At 47.0% G+C, this 23,471-nt stretch overlaps 1 protein-coding gene and 1 long non-coding RNA gene across 3 annotated transcripts in view; one reads left to right on the top strand and one right to left on the bottom strand.

Annotated features, from left to right (window-relative positions):
• The window catches only part of LOC137439417 (uncharacterized), a 104,241-nt gene that overhangs the window by 57,519 nt on the left and 23,251 nt on the right, over positions 1-23,471 (top strand). Inside the window, exon 1 of one of the 2 annotated variants that reach the window (XR_010986924.2) lies at positions 16,483-16,742. The exons of the other annotated variant lie outside the window; for it this stretch is intronic. This is a non-coding gene — a long non-coding RNA (uncharacterized LOC137439417). Of the gene's footprint in view, positions 1-16,482; positions 16,743-23,471 lie in introns of those variants that run through there. 2 annotated transcript variants of the gene reach the window in all.
• SLC6A4 (solute carrier family 6 member 4) overlaps positions 1-23,471 on the bottom strand; it is a 131,334-nt gene that overhangs the window by 55,477 nt on the left and 52,386 nt on the right. The gene's annotated exons all lie outside the window — the stretch shown is intronic.

Here is a 23,471-nt window from a genome sequence, read left to right on the forward strand (position 1 = left end):
ACACTTGATACTCTTCATGACTTCTACTACAGTATGAAGTTTCACGTCGATTAATGAAGTGGTTCAAGAGATATAAATGTTTTTATTATTTGCGTTTAATTAACGATGTCTGCCAAACCACGTGACCAACTGCAAATTCCAAAAGGACATGTTTTAGTAGACTGAAATGCTGAACAGATCTGTGAAGTTTCCCCTTGATTGGATCACAAATGAGGGAGGAGCTAGGTTTTAAAGGTTTGTGCTTAAAAACATCATAACTCTGAAACCATGTGATGCATGACGTCATGCTCGCTGACTTTTTGTTCGTCATGGGTATGCGATTCTGCCTGCAAAGTTTGGCCTCGATCTGTTCAGGCGTTTTGGAGAAAATAGGATTTTAGTGTTTTTCACTCAAAACAATATGGCGGCCGAACCACGTGACCTGTGATGTCATAATTACCATTAAAATATTCTACAGACCGAGTCCCTCCTATGGTGAAAATTTGCTCTCAATCGGTCCAATTATTGCAGAGAAAATGGTTTTTAAAGGAAAACAGAAAAAGAAATTCCCAGAAAATTCCCCAAAAAAATTCCTGGATCCGGAATAATATCCTGAGCTTCACCAAAAACTAATCAATTCTTCCTTATCCCAAGGGCAATCATCCCACCAACTTTCATCCAAATCCGTTCAGAACTTTTCCAGATATCTTGTTCACAAACACACGAACACACATACGCACAAACACACACACACGGACGGACACGAGCGAATGCATTACTCCCTGGTGGGAGTAATAAATATTTATGAATAATTGTAAAACATCCATTGACTATTTTTGATAAATGATTCATAATATTAATAATAATAATAATAATAATAATAATAATAATAATAATAATTAAAACTGCGGGCAGTGATGATCCGGGGACCATGCCGCTCCATCCTGATTGGACGAGAGCACGCCAGAGTCGTTGACAACGGCAGCCCGGATCCGATTGTTTAAAGTTTGAACTGAATCGATCGAAAAATGAAGGCAGGGATACATTTTAAAGGTTTTCAAAAAATCCAATATGGCCGCCATGTCACGTGACCTATGACGTCATAATTGGGATATGCATCCGATCAAGTGCCCTGCAATAAGTGGTCAAAGTTTCAAGTCAATCGGTCGAAAAATGAAGGCAGAGATGCATTTTAAATGTTTTCATCAAATCCAATACGGCCGCCATGTCACGTGACCTATGACATCATATTTATGATATGTATACAATCACGTGCCATACCATAAGTGGTCAAAGTTTCAACTCAATCGATCGGAAAATGAAGGCAGGGATGCATTTTAAAGGTTTGCATTAAATCCAACCTGGCCGCCGTGTCACATGACCTATGACGTCATAGTTATGATATGCATCCAATCAAGTGCCATACTATAAGTGGTCAAAGTTTCAACTCAATCGGTCGAAAAATGAAGGCAGAGATGCATTTTAAAGGTTTTCAAAAAATCCAATATGGCCGCCATGTCACGTGACCTATGACGTCATAATTAGGATGTGCATCAAATCAAGTGACATACTATAATTGGTCAAGGTATCAAGTTCATCTGACCAACGGTTTGGCTTGTAGGTCGATACAAAGTTCATGGCATCACTATATTAATTAAATTTTAAAAATGCAGAGTCAGCACTTTTTTAATTGGCGCGCCACAGACTAATTAAGCAAAAAATTAAAAATCGGAGAAAAGAGCGTTCTTTGCCTTGGGGTGTACTATATGTGTGCCAAGTTTCAACTCAATAAGTCGAAAAATGAAGGAGATAGATTTTTAAGATTTTCACTAAATCCAATATGGCCGCCACATAACGTGACCTATGACGTCATACTTAGGATATGCATCAAGTCATATGGTATCCCATACATGGTCAAAGTTTCAAATTCCTACGATGAAAGGTGTGACCTTTCATGTAGGTCGCCAACAAATTTTCATGGAATCAGAATAATAATAATAATAATCCGAGCGATTTCAAAAGGGTACCTATGGTCCCCTAATAAACATTTTAAAATAATTGGAGAACATCCAATTACTATTTTAAAAGATTAATAACAATAAACATTTTAAAATGATTGGAGAACATCCTTCACTCTTTCATTCCCCTTTTTCCCCACCACTGGAACAAACTCCCCCACTCCCTTCAATCCCACTCCTTCCTCCAGGTCTTTAAAACAGCTGTTCACCACCATCTCTTATCTTCCCCCATCCAAAACCTTGATCTTTTCTACCCCCGCTAATTCACCCCAGATACACCTTTTTTGAATTTCCAACTGCTTTCCTGGAAGTCCTTGCAGTGTTCATATGTTTTATACCTCTCCCACCTCCCCCCAAGCCCTCCACCTCCCACATTTCTCCCGATGTCCCTGCTCTCAAATGTTGTGTTTGTGTCCTTCCCCCTCTTTCACCATCTTGTCTACCGCTCCCCTTATTTTTTGTGTTTTATGTGTCGGTTTGACTTTTTGTGTGATTAATGTTAGTTCTTTCACAAGCCTCGATCTTGTATACAAAAAAAAAGAAAAAAAAAAGACTATATTAAATAAACGATTAATAAATAATAATAATAATAATAATAATAATAATGGACATTTATAAATAATTGGAGAACATCCAATGACTATATTAAATGAAAGATTAATAATAACAATAATAATAATAATAATAATAATAATTAACATTTAAAAATAATTGGAGAACATCCAATGACTTAAATAAAAGATTAATAATAATCAACATTTAAAAATAATTGGAGAACATCCAATGACTATTTTAAATAAAAGATGAATAATAATAAACATTTAAAAATAATTGCAGAAGATCTAATGACTATTTTAAATAAGAGATTAATAATAATAAACATTTAAAAATAATTGGAGAACATCGAAGGACTATTTTAAATAAAAGATTGATAATAACAAACATTTAAAAATAATTGGAGAACATCCAATGACTATTTTAAATAAAAGATGAATAATAATGTCGTGCGAATCCCTCCGGTTAATACCAGGGACCGTGGATGGCTCAAACGGATTTAATGGAGGCGACGACCAAACACGGATTTGACTATGAAGCGCGGGAAGAAGAAGGGATGAGGAAGAAGCGGGAAAAGCGCTTACCTGGAGCGTGCCGACTGCAGCTCCGATCCTGTAGGGGAATTAACTCAAAACGTGAATCCGGGGTAAAATGTACAAAAATAATGGTTTATTAAACGGAACCCGATACAATGAAACGCGACGGTAAATAAATGATAATCCTAAATTTGGATCCCACACACCAGACTCAACAACAGGACACAGGAATGAATGAAAGGAAAATAAAGCATATGGCGTGTATGAAATGTGTGAAATATGGTGCGTGTCTTAACTGTCCGTCGTCTTGTAGTGTGTCGTCCAACGCGGCTCCGTTCGGCCCCGCTCATGCGCCACCAGGCCTCGAACGACCCGCTCGCCCCGGCCTCGTCTGTTCAGCGGCACGCCTCGCTCCAAGCTCCAAATTGATCGCACACGAGGTCCCGCCCGCTCACAGCACCAAAAGCACCGAGCACCGCTCCAAGCACCACAAAGATGGCGAACCAACGACCACCAAGGACCTCCCAAGACCAAGAATGGAAGCGCAGAGACAAGAGACCAGCGAGGAAAGAGGGAGACAGAGCCCAGACGAGTCAGAGAGAGAAAATGTCGTCCAGCACCCCCTTTTATAACCTTCCTCGACTCTCCTCCAATGTTCTGTTTTGCTGGCGCCCTCTCATTGGCCGAGTGCTTCCCGCACCGGTATTATTCGCCCTGATTGGCTGGAGGTTCGTGCCTTCCGTGCCAACCAATCACACGTTCCCTGTAGCGTGGTTATAGCTCGTGTCACCCGATGTTGCTAGGCCAGCCGGAGGTGTAGCTGGCGGTGGCCATCCGGCAGTGCCCCGATCTGGCTTCCTGCCTGTCTTCTTCCAAAGTCATTGTAAGGGAAGGGAACTAATTAATGTGTGCACTAAAGGGCCTATCTAAGTGTTTATATGAGTATGCATTGCCATAAGGGACAAAGGTTTGGCTACCAGATCTGACACTCAGGGGGTTATCTTCGTCCCGACTCTATTTAACACCCGAACATCCTGGTATGTTCACAGGTATACTCTTATCCCGACAAACTGCCTAAAAACACAGAACTTATTACAGGGTACATTCCCTATCGCGACAGTCGATTACCTACCTATACAGATCTATCTGACTCTAGATATTCCTCTACCCAAATTCATAACAATAATAAACATTTAAAAATAATTGGAGAACATCCAATGACTATTTTAAATAAAAGATGAATAATAATAAACGTTTAAAAATAATTGGAAGACATCCAAAGGCTATTTTTAATAAAAGATTAATAATAATAAAAATGGTATCCTGCCGCTAAATGACAACATTTTGTACACCACAATTTTGAAAATTAATATTTTGATAACATGATAAGACATTATTTTCACATTACATAGCAAGGTTGAATGTATTTTGACTGTAACTTCATTAATTTATATTGTTTCTTAAAATGTCAATGGAACCGATCACTTTTCCAAAATATTTGAACCCAAGAGTTTTGTAACACACTCACTCCAGTTTTGAATAGCAACTTTAACTCCGAAACGAATGGGATTTTGTACATTTTTGTGTTGGGATTATGTTGCCGAATGCTTTTGTGCAACCCATGGATTAATTGCATGCTGTGAGATGCATGGAAATCCTGTGGATACGGTGGGTAGCTTGTAAAAGGATCCAGGTTCTATTCCCAGGCAGGGCGAAACCTTGAGCTAGTTTCCTTACTCCAAATGTCTCTGAATACCTAGATCTGTGTCCTTTGCTAAAGCAAGCAAAGGAAACAGTAAGAACCCAGGTGCCATTTCATTGGCAGATCGCTTTCCGGAGCAATTGTTCCGCCAAGTAGGAGCAAGTGGTCTGGTCTTCTAGGTTATTCGATAACACCTGGTTATGCATTACTTACCAACCCAAAGTGTAATCGCTGTGTGCGCAGAAGCTCACACACGAAAAACAAATTCATCCACCCAGGTGTTCGCGTGTTCGATGTGATGGCCATCTACGATTACAACTGGCAAACACTATATTTTTTATTGCCATCATATGGAAAATGCACAAATTGAATTATTCCATCTTGCAGGAAAAATTGTTTCCATATCGCAAGGCTTTTAGATGCATACACACTTCACCATCTCCACTACCAACACAGATCCTTAAATGAGTTATTTATACGCACTTCACCATCTCCACTATCAACATACAAGTGACATGGGTTTTTTGCAAAGGTTATCAACATCTTGGTTAGGATAGAAAAGGGGAGATGATGGCAGTGCAGGAAGAGTGGAATTGTACAATCCAGGAGGAGGGGTTCCAATGGTGGGAGAAAGAGGAACAACAAAGAGAAGGCGAGCAGGATTTGGATTGTTCTGAATGAGGTTACTGGAACACTCTGCATCCTGGATGGACTGAGGAATGTCAGAGGGCTGGAAGAGCAAATTCCGCAAGACCAGAAGAGAGCAGGTAATAAACAAAGAGGACCTCAACATGTATGTGATAGAGAGAAGCAGGCATTGTGCATCGACAAATGTGTGGAAGATGCCAATGATGTTTGCTGAAAGCTTTGGATTCCACCGTATCCCAGAGTGAGATAGTTTTAAACGTAGCCCAAAGAGAAGAGTGGTACTCCACTGAATTACAGAAAAAGGCCTTGTAGGCCATGAGAGATTCAAATCTACCGAGGAAGAACATGTGAGGTTGGAGGAAGCATCGAGAGAATGGAAAGAGACAGCACTGGATGTAGTGGATGCCTAGGAAAGGTCATGGTAGATGGTTTGGCCCAAAAGTTTGAGCGACTAAACTTCTTCCAGTCGCTGTTCAAGGAAGGAGACAGCTCGGTTCTCGAAACAATCCTTCCTACAAGATTGAGACCTGTCTGAATCGAATGACGTGTACCATGTGACTGACCTGCATGTGATTTTTTGCAGGTGTGCAAAGAAGGATTGATTCAACTGATTTTGTATATATTTTGTTGCATTTTGCAACATTTGTATATAAGAAAGAGCATGGTGAGAAAAGTAAACGAGGAGAGAGACATTTAGGGAATGTTGAAAAGTAAACGAGGAGAGAGACATTGTAGGGAATGTTGAAAAGTAAACGAGGAGAGAGACATTTAGGGAATGTTGAAAAGTAAACGAGGAGAGAGACATTGTAGGGAATGTTGAAAAGTAAACGAGGAGAGAGACATTTAGGGAATGTTGAAAAGTAAACGAGGAGAGAGACATTGTAGGGAATGTTGATCATTAACTGGTTGAGGAGGAAGGATGTATCATTTGCAGGGTTGGGAGGTTTTATTGTTTGGATCATTTTCACATTCTCAAAGAAGATCTTAACAGCTGTGCTCTATTTTTGTATACAAGATCGAGGCTCGTGTGAGAGCTAACATTGATCACAAAAAGACAAACTGACACATAAAACATATGATAAAGGGAGCGGGAGATAAGATGGGGAGAGAGAGGGAAGCACACAAGCACAACATTTGAGAGCAGGGACATCGGGAGATCTGTGGGAGGGAGAGGGCTTGGGGGGAGGAGGCGTGGGAATGAGAGGGGGGGGGGGAGGTAAAAAAAACACATGGACACTGCTAGGACTTCCAGGAAAGAAGTTGGAATTTCAATAAATTGGATGTGGGGTGAATTAACGGGGGTAGAAAAGATCAAGGTTTTGGATGGGGGAAGATAAAGAGATGATGGTGAACAGCAGTTTTAAAGACCTGGAGGGAGGAGTGGGATTGAAGGGAGTGGGGGAGTTTGTTCCAGAGGCGGGAGAAAAGAGGAATGAAGGAGTGAAGGTGAGTTTCTGGCAGTTTCTGATTGGTTCTTTTAGACTCTGATTGGTTCTTTTGCACCCAACTCCAAGCCAAATGGAATTGTGCTGGTGGCCGTACTCTTGACGGAGCATATTATTAATATGATTATGATTATTATTATTATTATTATCATTATTATTATGTGTAAGCTCATATCCTGGAGGTGTAATGGTTGTATTCACTAGAAAAATTCAAATTCTTCAGATGAAGAAATATTTTAAAAATAATTAAACCGACACAGAAAAATAATTTGCTGGATTTTTTAAAAATAATTTGATTTGATTTGATCTGCTATTTGTTGGATTTGTGTTGTTTATCCATAAACTTTGATCAACGTGATGAAGAAAACTCCAACAGAAGTCCAAGATGATTTACCTGCGATAACGTGAAATGTGACGTTGCGCAAAATATTTGTACCACATATTGATTATTTTGTGTAACTATTCAAGAGAAAAGTTGATAGAACAACAATGATAGAAGCTCTTTGTCACCATAATTTTACCGAAATCAACATTTGTCCTCAAAATGGACAATTAATAAGAGTGATCGCTAAATCCGCTGCTTGGGAATAAACTGTCAATTAATTAAATAACTTGTTTTTATACATTTTATGACAACATTAAGTAAACGTTCAAGAATGAAAAAAAAGAAAAACTTTAAAAGGTTTAATTTCAAATATTAATCTTTTTATTGAGAAAACTATTTTAATTCTCACACTCTTGTTAAAATTAATGTATGTACTGATCAACATTTACATCAAAATGGACCTCGGAGAATGTTGTCTATCATGCGGTACAGGCCCACCTCGACTTTTCCAATTCTTTGGCTCAGTCAAAGATAAACATACATTTTCATTCGGACACAGAATTAACGTGTAACTGTTTCATTATATAATTAAATTTTTCCCTCATTATTTAATTCTGTGACTGCTTTGATAAATTTAACAGAAAAATAATGAACACTCTGGACATTAAACAAATAAATTAACTGAAAAAGTGTGTGATAAAGAAAAACGAGATGATGATTTGCGTCCCAGCACTAATGTGGATATCCAGGCCAGGGACCTTCACATCGAAGCAATGGAGAAGGCATTGAATTTGTGGATTGTGGGCAGTGGCCATAAAACGTGCCTTTAATAGGACCTCTGATTCAACAAAAGGCAAAGGCGATGCACGATCATCTGGCTGGCGTGGGTGGTGCTGCAACACGAGTGATGTGGGCACGAGTGATTTGGGTATGAGTGATGTGGGTATGAGTGATTTGGGTATGAGTGATTTGGGTATGAGTGATTTGGGTATGAGTGATGTAGGTATGAGTGATTTGGGTATGAGTGATGTGGGTATGAGTGATGTGGATATGAGTGATTTCGGTTTGAGTGATTTGGGTATGACTGATGTGGGTACGAGTGATGTGGGTATGAGTGATTTGGGTATGAGTGATGTGGGTATGAGTGATTTGGGTATGAGTGATGTGGGTACGAGTGATTTGGGTATGAGTGATGTGGGTATGAGTGATTTGGGTACGAGTGATGTGGGTACGAGTGATTTGGGTATGAGTGATTTGGGTATGAGTGATTTCGGTTTGAGTGATTTGGGTATGAGTGATGTGGGTACGAGTGATGTGGGTACGAGTGATGTGGGAACGAGTGATGTGGGTACGAGTGATGTAGGTACGAGTGATGTGGGTACGAGTGATGTGGGTACGAGTGATGTGGGTACGAGTGATGTCGGTACGAGTGATGTGGGTACGAGTGATGTTGGTATGAGTGATTTGGGCCTGAGTGATGTGGGTACGAGTGATTTGGGTACGAGTGATTTGGGTACGAGTGATGTAGGTATGAGTGATGTGGGTACGAGTGATTTGGGTATGAGTGATGTGGGTACGAGTGATGTGGGTACGAGTGATGTGGGTACGAGTGATGTGGGTATGAGTGATTTGGGTACGAGTGATTTGGGTACGAGTGATTTGGGTACGAGTGATGTAGGTATGAGTGATGTGGGTACGAGTGATTTTGGTATGAGTGATGTGGGTATGAGTGATTTGGGTATGAGTGACGTGGGTATGAGTGATGTGGGTATGAGTGATGTGGGTACGAGTGATGTGGGTACGAGTCATGTGGGTATCAGTGATGTGGGTAAGAGTGATGTGGGTACGAGTGATGTGGGTATGAGTGATTTGGATGTGGGTATGAGTGATTCCAAGATGGCCGCCGCCATGTATGTCTGATGCCATGTATGTCTGAACCTTGTGAGATGAATATCTTGAAAAATAAGTGAAGTACCAACTTCTAATCTGGTGTGTGGGTGTATCTCGGCATAAGGAAGAACGCTATTTAAAATTGGGTCGCCACGTCAAAATCCAAGATGGCCGCCGCCATGTATGTCTGAACCTTGTGAGATGAATATCTTGAAAAATAAGCGAAGTACCAACTTCTAATTTGATGTGTGGGTGTATCTCGGCATAAGGAAGAACGCTATTGAACATTGGGTCGTCACGTCAAAATCCAAGATGGCCGCCACCATATATATGTCTGAAACTTGAGCGAAATATCTCCAAAAAGAAGCGAAGTACCAACTTCTAATCTGGTGTGTGGGTGTATCTAGGCACAAGCAAGAACGCTGTTTAAAATTGGGTCGCCACGTCAAAATCCAAGATGGCCGCCGCCATGTATGTCTGAACCTTGTGAGATGAATATCTTGAAAAATACGTGAAGTACCAACTTCTAATCTGGTGTGTCGGTGTATCTCGGCACAAGCAAGAACGCTGTTTAAAATTGGGTCGCCACGTCAAAATCCAAGATGGCCGCCGCCATGTATGTCTGAACCTTGTGAGATGAATATCTTGAAAAATAAGTGAAGTACCAACTTCTAATTTGGTGTGTGGGTGTATCTCGGCATAAGGAAGAACGCTATTGAAAATTGGGGCGCCACGTCAAAATCGAAGATGGCCAGCACCATATATATGTTTGAACCTTGTGAGCGAAATATCTTGAAAAATAAGCGAAGTACCAACTTCTAATCTGGTGTGTGGGTGTATCTCGGCATAAAGAAAAACGCTATTGAAAATTGGGTCGCCACGTCAAAATCGAAGATGGCCGCCACCATATATATGTCTGAACCTTGTGAACGAAATATCTCGAAAAATAAGCGAAGTACCAGCTTCTAATCGGGTGTGTGGGTGTATCTCGGCATAAGGACGAACGCTGTTTAAAATTGGGTCGCCACGTCAAAATCCAAGATGGCCGCCGCCATGTATGTCTGAACCTTGTGAGCGAAATATCTTGAAAAATAAGCGAAGTACCAACTTCTAATTTAGTGTGTGGGTGTATCTCGGCATAAGGAAGAACCCTATTGAAAATTGGGTCGCCACGTCGAAATCCAAGATGGCCGCCACCATATATATATCTGAACCTTGTGAGCGGAATATCTTGAAAAATAAGCGAAGTACCGACTTCTAATCTGGTGTGTGGGTGTATCTAGGCATAAGGAAGAACGCTATTGAAAATTGGGTCGCCACGTCAAAATCCAAGATGGCCGCCTCCATGTATGTCTGAACCTTGTGAGCGAAATATCATATCATAGTGTAGCGGTTCCCGCTGAATGTACACAATCGCCTTGCACCTGCCAGGACGCGGCCAGGGCGCAATCGCCATGCCGGGCTCGTCCGGACGGGCCCAGACGCGCCTCCCCTGGGCATGCCCGGACTCGCTGTTCCCAGGCACGCCCGAACCTCCCAGGCACGCCCGGTCTCGTCTTTCCCGGGCATGCCCGCTCTCGCCTTTCCAGGGCTCGCCCAGAGCGCCCGGGCACGCCCAGCCTCGACTTGCCAGGCCGTGTCCAGGACGCCCGGGCATGTCCAGACTCGCCTTTCCAGGGCTCGCCCAGAGCGTCCGGGCATGCCCGCTCTCGCCTTTCCAGGGCTCGCCCAGAGCGCTCGGGCACGCCCAGCCTCGACTTGCCAGGCCGCCCGGGCATGTCCAGACTCGCCTTTCCAGGACTCGGCCTTGACACCCGGGCATGCCCGGTCTCGGTTTTCCCGGGCAAACGCCCGGGCATAAATGTGTTTATATATTGCTGCCCGATAAACGGGCTTTTCAGAATACCTGAGCTGTTTTGTTTCAATAAAGCAACTCTGACGAATTCCGTCTTTGGTCGCGTCAATTCTTTCGACTAGCGTTGGAGCGCAGCTCCTTCACTGGTGACCTACCGACATGGACACGGCAGTGACTCTTCAACTGCCTACCTTCTGGGAGGCTCACGCGGCTGTTTGGTTCGCCCAGGCGGACTCCCAGTTCGCCCTGCGAGGCATCACCGCGGACGACACCCGCTTCCACCACGTCGTGGCAGCGCTCGGTTCCGCCACCACGGCCCGCGCCCTGAGCCTCCTCGAGCACCCGCCGGCTGCCGACAAGTATGACGTGCTGAAGACGCTCCTCCTCGACGCTTTCGTCCTCTCACCGGCGGCACGCGCACGGCGCCTGCTCGACCTGCCCGAGCTCGGCGACACGCGCCAGTCCGAGCGCATGGACTATATGCTCTCGTTGCTCGGTGAGCACTCTCCGGATTTTCTGTTCCGCGAGCTGTTCCTTCGCCAGCTGCCTCACCCGGTACGCCTCGCCCTGGCTGGCACGTCGATCACCGATCCCCGCGCCCTCGCCAGGGAAGCCGATAAGATCGCCTCGGCGGGCCAACACATCGGCGTGGCTACCTGGAGCCTGCCGCCGTCCGAGGCGACGCCCACGACGCCCGAGCGCCCTGCGCGGTTGGAGGCCGAACTGCCGGTGCAACTGGTGGCCGCCACACCGCGCCGACCGCTTCCGACACGACGGCCGGAGCCTCCACCTGACCAGGCGTGGTGTTATTACCACGCCAGGTTCGGACACAAGGCTCGGACGTGCCGACCCCCGTGCACTTTCGGCAAGTCGGGAAACGGCCGGGCCGGCGTTCATTCCCAGGTATGAGCGCCGGCCACTCGGTCAACTTGCTTTTTATTCGGGACAAAGCGTCCGGGCGGCGTTTCCTTTGTGACACCGGCGCCCAACTGAGCGTCATACCCGCCTCCGAGCAGGACAGGCGGGACGCCATTTGCGGCCCCTCTTTGGTCGCTGCTAATGGCTCGGCCATACGCACTTTCGGCCCGCGCGACGTCACCCTCTGCTTCGGCAGCCAGCGCTTTCAGTGGACCTTTGTGACCGCCTGCGTCCCCATGGCTTTGCTGGGCGCCGACTTCCTCTGCGCGCACGGGCTGCTGGTCGACGTCAAACGTCGTCGCCTTGTCAACGCCGAGACCTTCAGCTCCCTGGCGTGCACGATGAGCAGCTCCGCGCCGACCGAACTGGCGTGCGCCCTCCCGACGGCGAACGAGTTCGCTCGCCTGCTCGCGGAATTCCCGGCCCTCACGCGGCCGACGTTTTCGGCCGTCGCAGTGCAGCATGGGATCGAGCACCACATACCCACTACGGGCCCGCCGGTCTACGCCAGGGCCCGCCGCCTCGACCCGGCCAAGCTCGCCGTGGCAAAGGCCGAGTTCGACGCGTTGGAGCACCTCGGCATCGTGCGGCGCTCCAATAGCGCGTGGGCCTCACCACTGCACATCGTGCCAAAGCCGGGGGGCGGATGGCGCCCGTGTGGCGACTACCGCCGCCTCAACGACGCTACCACCCCCGACAGGTACCCGAACCCGCACATCCAGGACTTTTCCGCCCGTATGGCGAGACGGGTCATATTTTCCAAAATTGACCTGATACGGGGATACCACCAGGTACCTGTCCGGGCGGCCGACGTCCCGAAGACGGCCGTCATCACGCCGTTCGGCCTGTTCGAATTTTTGAGGATGCCGTTTGGCCTCAAGAACGCGGCCCAGGCGTTCCAGCGCTTTATGGACGGCGTGCTGCGCGACCTGCCATTTCTTTTCGTCTATCTGGACGACATCCTCGTCGCCAGCACGTCCCGCGCCGAGCACCTCCTCCACCTCCGAACACTGTTCGGTCGCCTCAGCGAGCACGGCTTAATTGTCAACCCGGCCAAATGCCACTTCGGCACGACGACCGTTGACTTTTTGGGCCACCGCATCACCAAGACCGGGGCCGTGCCGCTGCCGACCAAGGTCGAGGCCATCACCACGTTCCCGCGCCCCCGTTCCATCAAGGCCCTACAAGAGTTCCTCGGCATGGTGAATTTTTATCACCGATTCGTGCCCCGCGCTGCTCAGCTCATGCGGCCCCTTTACGAGGCCCTCCGGGGCAAGCCGGCCAAGCATGACATCGTTTGGTCCGCGGCCATGGACGCGGCCTTCGCGAGCGCAAAACGGGCCCTCGCCGACGCAACGCTGCTGGCTCACCCGGTGCTCAACGCGCCCATCGCCCTCACTACGGACGCCTCCAACTACGCGGTGGGTGCCGTCCATGAACAATGGGTGGACGGGGTTTGGCAGCCACTCGCTTTTTTCAGCCGGCAGCTCCGGCCGAACGAGTTAAAATACAGCACGTTCGACCGCGAGCTGCTCGGTCTATTCCTGGCCGTTCGCCATTTCCGACACCTCCTGGAGGGCCGCCCGTTCACGGCTTTCGTCGACCACAAGCCGTTGGTCGACGCAATGGCCAAAGTCACGGAGCCGTGGTCGGCCCGCCAGCAGCGCCACCTCTCCGCCGTGTCGGAATTCACCACGGACATCCGGCACGTCGCCGGCAAAGACAACGCCGTGGCCGACTGCCTTTCTCGGGCCAGCGCGAACGCGGTCCACCTCGGCGTGGACTTCGCGCTCATCGCGGCCGACCAGACCACCGACACCTCGGTGCAGGCCCTCCGGGCGGTGGACACGGGCCTCCGCCTGGCCGACATCCCCTTCGCGGGCACCGTCCTGCTCTGCGACGTCTCCCAGGGCCAGCCTCGCCCCATCGTGCCCGTTTCCTGGCAGCGCCGCATCTTCGCCTCCATCCACGGCCTTTCTCACCCGGGCCGGAAAGCTTCTCAGAAGCTGGTGTCGGCGCGTTTCGTCTGGCACGGCCTTCGACGGAACGTCCGCGACTGGGCCAATGCCTGCACGGCCTGCCAGCGGACCAAGGCCAAGGTCCACCGCAACACCCAGGCCCCGCTAGCACCTTTCACCGTGCCTGCACGGCGTTTCGACCACGTCCACGTGGACCTGGTGGGTCCCCTGCCCCCATCGCGGGGGTTCACCCACCTGCTCACCATGGTGGACAGGACCACCAGGTGGCCCGAGGCCGTGCCCCTCACCTCCACCGCCGACGTGGCGCAGGCGTTCATCGCCACCTGGGTCGCGCGCTTCGGCGCACCGGCGGACATCTCGTCCGACCGCGGCCAACAGTTCACGTCCGAACTTTGGGGCGCGGTCGCCCGCTCGTTGGGGGTCACGCTGCACCACACCACGGCCTACCACCCCCAAGCCAACGGGTTGTGCGAGCGGTTTCACCACTCCATGAAGGCCGCACTCATGGCCAGCCTTCAGGACGACGGTTGGACCGACCGGCTGCCGTGGGTCCTTTTGGGCCTCCGCACGGCCCCCAAGGAGGACCTCCGGGCGTCCGCCGCCGAGCTCGTCTACGGCCAGCCGCTCCGCGTTCGTGCCCGACGCTACCAGTCCCTGGTCCGCCGCACACCAGCGCTCGGACCTCCAGGAGGCCGCCCGCCGATTTGCCCCCATGCCAACGTCCCGCCACGGTGGCCCCCAGTCCTACGTCCCCCCGGTGCTTCGCACAGCGGAGTACGTCTTTGTGCGTCATGACGCGCACCGGGGGCCACTCCGGCCGCCGTATGACGGGCCCTTCCGGGTCCTGCGACGGGGCGACAAGTCCTTCGTCGTCGACGTCGGCGGCCGGTCGGACCGGATCTCTGTGGACCGCCTCAAACCGGCGCACGTGGACGTCGACCGACCACCACGGTTGGCCGTTCCTCCGCGGCGAGGCCGCCCCCCGTCTACAGTGCTCCCCGCTCGACCACCCACCACCGGATCGGACCCCCCCCCCCACGACCCTCCAGGGGTCGCTTCGGCCGGGTCATCCGGACCCCCCTTAAATTGACCCTGCTGGTGCAGGTCGATTCTGGAGGGGCATGTGTAGCGGTTCCCGCTGAATGTACACAATCGCCTTGCACCTGCCAGGACGCGGCCAGGGCGCGATCGCCAGTCCGGACGGGCCCAGATGCGCCTCTCCTGGGCATGCCCGGACTCGCTGTTCCCGGGCACGCCCGAACCTCCCGGGCACGCCCGGTCTCGTCTTTCCCGGGCATGCCCGCTCTCGCCTTTCCAGGGCTCGCCCAGAGCGCCCGGGCACGCCCAGCCTCGACTTGCCAGGCCGCGTCCAGGACGCCCGGGCATGTCCAGACTCGCCTTTCCAGGGCTCGCCCAGAGCGTCCGGGCATGCCCGCTCTCGCCTTTCCAGGGCTCGCCCAGAGCGCTCGGGCACGCCCAGCCTCGACTTGCCAGGCCGCGTCCAGGACGCCCGGGCATGTCCAGACTCGCCTTTCCAGGACTCGCCCTTGACACCCGGGCATGCCCGGTCTCGGTTTTCCCGGGCAAACGCCCGGGCATAAATGTGTATATATATTGCTGCCCGATAAACGGGCTTTTCAGAATACCTGAGCTGTTTTGTTTCAATAAAGCAACTCGGACGAATTCCGTCTTTGGTCGCGTCAATTCTTTCGACTCGCGTTGGAGCGCAGCTCCTTCAATAGCATGTTTTCTGCGTCTTCCACTTTGTCAACTCACATCACTTCCCCAACGGGGGACCTAGGCGTAACGCTTGTTACTAAGGTTATTGGACTTTAAGAATGCAGTTGATTTGTTTATCACTGGTGCGGTGTATAATATGTGCTTGAAAACAGAAAATGTAGATTCTGAAATTTTGAGACTTGCTGCACATCCAATGTGTTCAAGCACCTGCGCTTTCAGTGCAACGCCATCATATAACGGCCGAAAGGTGTAATGGTCTGAAAGGTCTAAAGGTCGAATAGACAGGTGAAGACGTGGTCACAAAGCAATAATACGTAATTATAATAGAAGTACTCACGGTCGATTACGATGCAATGAAAATGTTGATAGAGGTACAGTACAGTACAGTAATCACATGAAAATGGTATGTAATTAATAGACATACTCACATGGGTTGATCGAAGCTTTTTTGTAAATAGAGTCAATGCTCATGGAAGAGCTACAAGTCAACAACACTGAACGGATCAGGAACAACAGCACAAAAGGAACAGTAGCGAGAGGGGGGTAACAACAACAGCAAGGTTGAAGAACAAAATGGAGGGAGACTGGGGCAAGTAATGGATGTGGGGAGGACACATGGTCATGGTGTGGACAATGGACAAGATGGATAGAGAGTGGACAAGCAGTGTGTGTTTTTCAGCTTCACTTTTTTTTGGTTATATATACAGGTATATGTATGTATGTATGTATATATATATATATATATCGATAATCATCGTACGTTTGGCAACAATGGTGATATTCCACCATTAATCACACTTGTATTAAAAGTGTTTTTCTGTTGTCGCCGGTGTCAGCCTGTACGTCATTTTACGCAGTTAACCACGCCCATTTCGGTGTGATTGGCCCTCGGGCTCCGTGGTGGTGAAGCAGTTATGCCTACTTTTAATGGAATTCTTTCAAGTTGTGAGAAATTTGAGTAGGCAAGGACCTTCCCACTATAAAATGGTCAATTTGTGTTTAAACAAAGTCTTTGACTTCTGACGTCTAAAAAAAAAGAATAAGAGGAAGAAGAGTTACAGTCGGGCTATTTTGAATTGGTCAGTTTTGTAGTTTCATGAGTGTTAAAGTTTCATGAGTATTTTCGTGTTTGAAATATTCCACACGCTACTGGTAGGTACTTTATAGGTTGAGAAGTTTGTATGTTGGTCGATTGTTTTGAGAATTTGTGTTGTATTAAACTTATGGAGTGTCCGTGCAATCCCTACATCGGAAGTCGAGCAACTTCCTGATATAAAATGTATGCAGACTTGATTACAGATTTTTCACAAAAATTAATGAAACAACAGAGAAAGAGCAGCCATGTTGTGTTGTGTGTTACTAATACCTAACACATGGCGTTAGCATGTGATGGAATGAGTGCCTGTCATGAATCAGCTGTTACCCATATGGCAGTGCAGAACAACAACATAGTATAGTTTTCATTTACAAACTCAATCTACATTTTATTGAGACACCTTGTATGCATGTGTGTTTGTAAATGTAAAAAAGGCGATTTTAATAAATAAACCCACACTAATATAACACAAATAATGTTGTTTCTCCACTCGCTATCTCTTCGAGACCCATAAAACTTTGCGATAAGCTTTCAGGAATACTGAAATGAAATTGTCATTTTACTATGGCTGCTGTAAAATGTATATGAAAGTCTGGTACAATTGCTCCAAAAATTATACATTGCAATATTGTGAGATAAACGGATCAAAACACCTATGATGTCTATCAGGGAGGCATTTTGAAAAGGAAATTTCGTGCCGTTGCTGCTTGATTATTATCAACCAAGGCATCTTATTAAAATGTCACCCAGCCCAACAAACCCATAAAAGGAGATATACGTTCAAAAGTACCCTGGGTAGATGCTCTGGCCTGTTATTTACTACCAGAAGAAACAAGGACCGCATTGTACTGTGAAATAATTATATACAGTACAATGCTAGATTATTATTAGTTCTGGAGAATTTTATTACTATTATTATGTAGATTCTATTATTCTTCTGGAGAAGTTCATACCGTGGAGGTATTTTCACAGAAATGATTATTTATTTCCTGTAAATTTTCTTGAAGAATGCTGCCATATGTAATTATGAACTGCCATATGAACACAATGTCCGTTTACGTGTTTGTAATGATGTCCGTCCCCCTTCATAAGGTCGAGTTGAGTCGACTTTTAAAGGCCAAACTTTTAACACGAATGTGTGTTCGCCACAGTCTATTTTTGAGAATAAAATAAAATCGAAAAACATTTTCCATAAAAGAGCAATAATGTCTCTTCTATTGGAATTGTAGCTGGTGGTTTGCAAACCGAGCCTCAATGGCGGTGTACAGAAGCGTTTTTAAAAATAACAATAAATATAACGCGCAGGAAGGTGAAATTCGCTGCACGTGATGTGCAATGAGCGAGCGAGTAAAACGAGCGTTCATTTACATCTGTATACAACAACAACATGCATTTTAAAAGGCCATTTTCCCTGCTAGAGCGGGGGTTAGCCTTGCGGTCCCCATGACAATCTTCTCCATTTTGCCCTATTTTCTGCATCTCTCCTTGTTAACCCCCTTGCCCGCATTTCTTCTTCCACCATCTTTAGCCAAGTCTTTCTCGGTCTTCCCCATCTTCTACTTCCTTCTACATTCATTTCCATCACTCTTCTCAACCAGTCACTTTCATCCTTCCTCAACACATGACCAAACCATCTCAACCTGTTCCTCTTCACAGGCTCTATTCCCATCATCTTTCGCAATTCATCATTTGTCTTCCTCTCTCTCACCGATACTCCACACATCCGTCGAACCATTCGCATTTCCACCCTTTCCAACCTTCGTTGCTGCTCTACGTTCATTACCCATGTCTCGCTCCCATAAATCATAACACTTCTCACACATGCAGCATACACCTTTCCCTTCAGCTTCAACGACACTCCCCTCATCATCAGCACGCCACTCAATTCCCGAAACTTCTTCCATGCACATCTCACTCGAGCAACCGTTGCCGAGTCTGATCCACCTCCTCCATTCAGCATGTCTCCGAGGTAGCAAAATGTTTTCACACCTTCCAGCTTCACGCCGTCTCCAAGATCCTACTCAACGTTTCCTCCATCTGCAGCTCCCTCTGTGCACACCTTACATTTGAATGTAGCTGCCACACTGGTTAATGACCCTCTCAGACCACTACATTTTTGATGAACCCACTCAGCGCACATTGTACACTGAATGGAGTTCACTCCGACACCCTTCCTACACACAGCACAGGGCCACTTCCCAGTTCTTTCCACCTCACCACATGCTTTACCACTTGCCATCACCTTCGTCTTTCCGATATTCACCTTCAATCCTTTTGTCTCCATACATTCCTTCCACGTGTTCATCTTTTCCTTCAGTCCATCCATACTTTCCGCAATCAACACCAGATCATCTGCATACAACAACTCCCACGGTAAACCCTCCTTTACGTTCTGAGCCAGCACCTCCATCACAGCTACAAATAGTAGTGGACTTAGTACCGACCCCTGATGCACTCCCACCTTCACCTCAAACTCACCACTGTTCCCATCCTTCGTCCTTACAGCTGTGCGCACTCTTTTGTACATTGCCATCACTACTCTGATCAACCATTCCTCCACTCCTAACTTCCTCAATGCCCATGTCAATACTTTGCGTGGAACCCGATCGAATGCTTTCTCCAGATCAACAAACCCAAGAAACAACTTCTTCCTCTTCTCCATGTACTTCTCCTGCAACTGCCTCACAATGAATGATGTCCTCACAATCTGTATGATGTCCAATAAATAAAGAAGATATAAGCAAACTGGGCCGAGGCTTCAGACTTTGGCACGCTCACGAGGCTGCACCGTCTAATAAACTGTTCCAAGCCATAATTTTTGACAGGTTTTTTACGAGGAAATAATAACATTAATAATAATTATTATTATTATTATCACCCCACCATAATTTTTCGATATTCATTTCGATCACCAGACATTATTATTATACGCCCATGCTTTTTGCAGAGCTCCAGGGTGTATCACGTGTTTACATGAAATGTTTCTAGTCTAGAACCAATCCTGGACGGGTTGCCACTCCGATGCAGGATACTCGACTGAAGGTGACAGGAATTTGGAATTTGTTCAGAATTTCTGGCGATAACTCCCCCTTCTTCTTGAAAGACACCGTGGATCTTTATCAGTGCTGGTCACATCAAGTGCAGGCAGAAGGGTCCTCCAGGATAACATCCATCTGTTGGACAGCACAGATTCATCGCAATGCCTGCGAAACACCAGGGTGACCATTTATAACTGCGTCGAAATTTGAACCCAGGCAAGACATCTCAGAAAAGAGTGCACATATCTCGAGGAGTCTAAAGGTATCCTTCTAGCCCAAACTTCCATGAGGCAGACTATAATTCTGTGTTTACTCTTTCCCATTCATTGAGTGCTTCCTAGAGAAATAACCACCTGGATCATGCGCGAACTGGCATAATGTACCAGTGGTTGTTCCTAATGACCTCCAATTTATAACTGGTCAGAGCATACAGGTAAAGCGTCATAGAAGCAGTGATGATTATACTGCCATCTTTTCCATTTGTGTGGCAAATGCCGAGTGTAATACAATTAGTGAGAAGATACAAAAAGTCAACAAGAGTTAGTATCGCTTCTGATCAGTCTGTGATTGGATACGATCCTTCTTCCTATACAATCCAACTGAAATTGTGATGAAAGCAGGGGGCTCTGCATCGAAGAGTACCCCATGTTTTTGTTGATTCCACTGCACTGATGGCAATGTGGTGAAATATACATACACATATACAGTGTGTTCCAAAAAGACTTGGACAGCTTTGTTGTTAATATCAGTACCACAAATGACACAATTATATGCTTTGTTTTATATGATACAGAAACTCAAAATTTTCTTTATTTTCAGATTTGGTGGTTTAATGAAAAGGGAAATGGTGACCACAGGAGAATGCTCAGTGCGTCAAATGGTTCATGGAGATGAGATCTGACACGCAAGTTCAGTATAATTTCCGTACAAGGTATGGAAGGAATCTGCCATCACGGAATAGTATCAGAGAGTCGTACAAGGGGTTTAAGGAGACAGGAAGTTGTCAGAAACAGAAAAGTACTGGTCGACCAAGCACAAGTGCAGCAGACGTTGAACGAGTGCGTGAATCATTTCAATGAAGTCCCAGAAAATCCATCCCATGCGCATCCAGAGAACTGGGACTACCAACCACCACTGTACACAGGATTTTTCATAAAAGACTGAAGCTTTAAGTCTATAAGGTGCAGATGCTGTAGGAACTCAAACCAAATGACAGACCCAAATGCAGGACGTTTGCCTTGGGAATGTTCAGTCCTATAGAGGATGATGATGATCGCATAGATTACCTGAAAAGATCATGTTCACAGACGAAGCTTGCTTTCGTGTATCGGGGAAGGTCAACCAGCACAATGCGAGGATCTGGGGCTCCGAAACCCCCACGTGGTCATTTAACACATTCACGACAGTCCAAAAGTCAATGTGTTGTGGTCTTATCCATGACCGCTTGGTGGGCCCGTTTTTCTTTGCAGAGGATACAGCGACCTCAACAATTTACATGAACATGTTTGAAGGATTTGCCTTCCTACAGATTGAAGACCTGCTATCATTTTTCAACAGAACGGCACTCCCCCTCATTGGTCCATAGTCCGGTCCGAACAAACAGTGACAGCCAATACAGATAGATGCATGGACATGCTTCAGAGAAGATTCCTTCCGGAACTGAGAAGGAATCTAGAGATCACTAAAATCAGTCATCTCCCAGCAAAACCGCAAACACCGCAAACGCCTAATGGAGTTTTGGCGTTTGAGACATTCCCCGGGTGATCGACTCATTTCTTGATGGACGGATGTTGCACAACCCAAATCCTCCCCACTCCATTGATTCGTCTCCTCCCGACTGCTAACTATTGGGATCCCGCAAAGCTAAAGTCAATGAAAACAACCCACACACTGCAGGAGTTGAAGAATAACATCAGATGGAAATTAGATGCATACCAGCTCTAGTTCTCAACTGACTTATAGACAACTTCAGTGTCCGTATGGCAGCTGTCATCCAGAAGCGTGGTGCTTGGATTGAGCACTTCATCGCCTACTAATTGTGGCATTCCTTATTGTTTGTTGAAGCATTGAAGCTTGCAGTGTTCGTGTGAGAAACTTCTGATCGGATAGCCCGGAGACTCATTGCCTCGGTGGGCTGTCCCTGCGTTCACGATGAGGTTCCCGGGGTGAGTCAGATTTGGGCTTTAGTCCCAGGGTGAGTCAGAGGATTTTTTTTCACATTAGTCGCACGCAGGAATTTATTCCCATTTATTAAATAAATGTACACTTATCCCGTTAACTTTTTGAACACCCCTTGCCTCTTGGAAGAGACAATATACCATGGAATGTTTCATAAAAGCAAGACTTTGGGCTAATACTCTATCTCATTAACTCGTATAATATGTGGGATTTGATTTTTAATTACAATATCAGTAGATATTTAAGTAAATGGACACTGTATATTTATAGTGTAGGTCAAGTAACCTCTTGCAATTGAGTTTTCTTCTATTTCATCGTCAAAGTAGGATGAGTAAGTAAACAATGAGAATGAGATGTAAACCATCAGCCTGAGGAAATGATGATCTGGTGTATGCTTCTGAAAGGCCATTCCTGGAAGTGATGTGAAAGTCCTTCTTTGGTGTATATGCTCCCCCTCCTTCAGCTCAAACAGCATCACTGTACATTCTGCTAATGACAAGGCAGAATGTCTCATCTCAGTGTTTTCCTTCAAATCTCATGTACGGTACCCAAACCATCTCGCTTTGTCCCCACCTTACTCCCTCTTACGTCCACCGGACTTTGTGTCCTTTTCATCCGAGAAGACAAAGAAGGTTATATCAACAATCGACAGTGCTTCAGCAATGGGTCCAGATGTTATCAATACCTGTTTTCCCAAAGCCTACTTTGCTGCTCTTGCCTCTCTTCAGCCTGTCCTCCTATGGCCGCCTCCTGGCTGCCTGGAAGTTGACAAACGCCACTACCATACATGGGAAGGGTGCATAAACCAATCCTGTCAACTACAGACCAGTAAGATTACTTGAAATCCATCATTGCTGCTGGTATGAAGAACTTCCTCTTTTCAAGAGCCTCTCACTTCCCAAATCGAGGGCCACGTGGTCAGGAGAACCCCGTCCCTTCTGGTTGTCTTGACGTCCCACTGTGAGCGTTCCTCAGGGTGTACGTAAAACTAAGTCTAAGGGTTAAGTTCCTCCCTGCACTCACAAGGGAAAGGCTAGAGTCAAGCTCTTCCAAATTTCCAAACAATAATGATTGGACGTCTCAAATTAATTAATTAATTAATTAATTCATCTCAGTCGCCCGCGATCCCTCCAGCACGGGTGTCGAACCAGTTCGTTTCCGGTGCGACCGGGCCTATCGGCCCGGCCATGGCTGAAGCCGTTGATTCCGCCGTAGCACGCTAACGCGTAGGCTCGCGCGTCCCCGGTCCGCCGGGCTCCGCGGGTGTCCTACCGTGCCCACATCGCTATGTCTCACTGAATAAGAGAGTCAGATGTGGTGCCCGAGGAAGGGTTTTGCTGGTCTAAAGACTGACCATGACGTTGAATGCTGTCCTGGTTGCTCAACACCGGATGTGCTGCTGTTCCTATCTCAATAAGGTTGGAGGTCAGAAACCTCAAACAATTGGACAGAAGCATCTCTTCTGGATTCTGTGAAATCTAAAGCTCACAACATTATTCGAATATCCCATGATGAGGCCCAAGCACACAGACTATTGCTCTCACATCACAGAGAGGTTTAGGCTGGCAG

Source organism: Myxine glutinosa, chromosome 14 (genome assembly GCF_964187855.1).
Source record: "Myxine glutinosa chromosome 14, kmMyxGlut1.1, whole genome shotgun sequence".
Lineage (NCBI taxonomy): Eukaryota > Metazoa > Chordata > Myxini > Myxiniformes > Myxinidae > Myxine > Myxine glutinosa.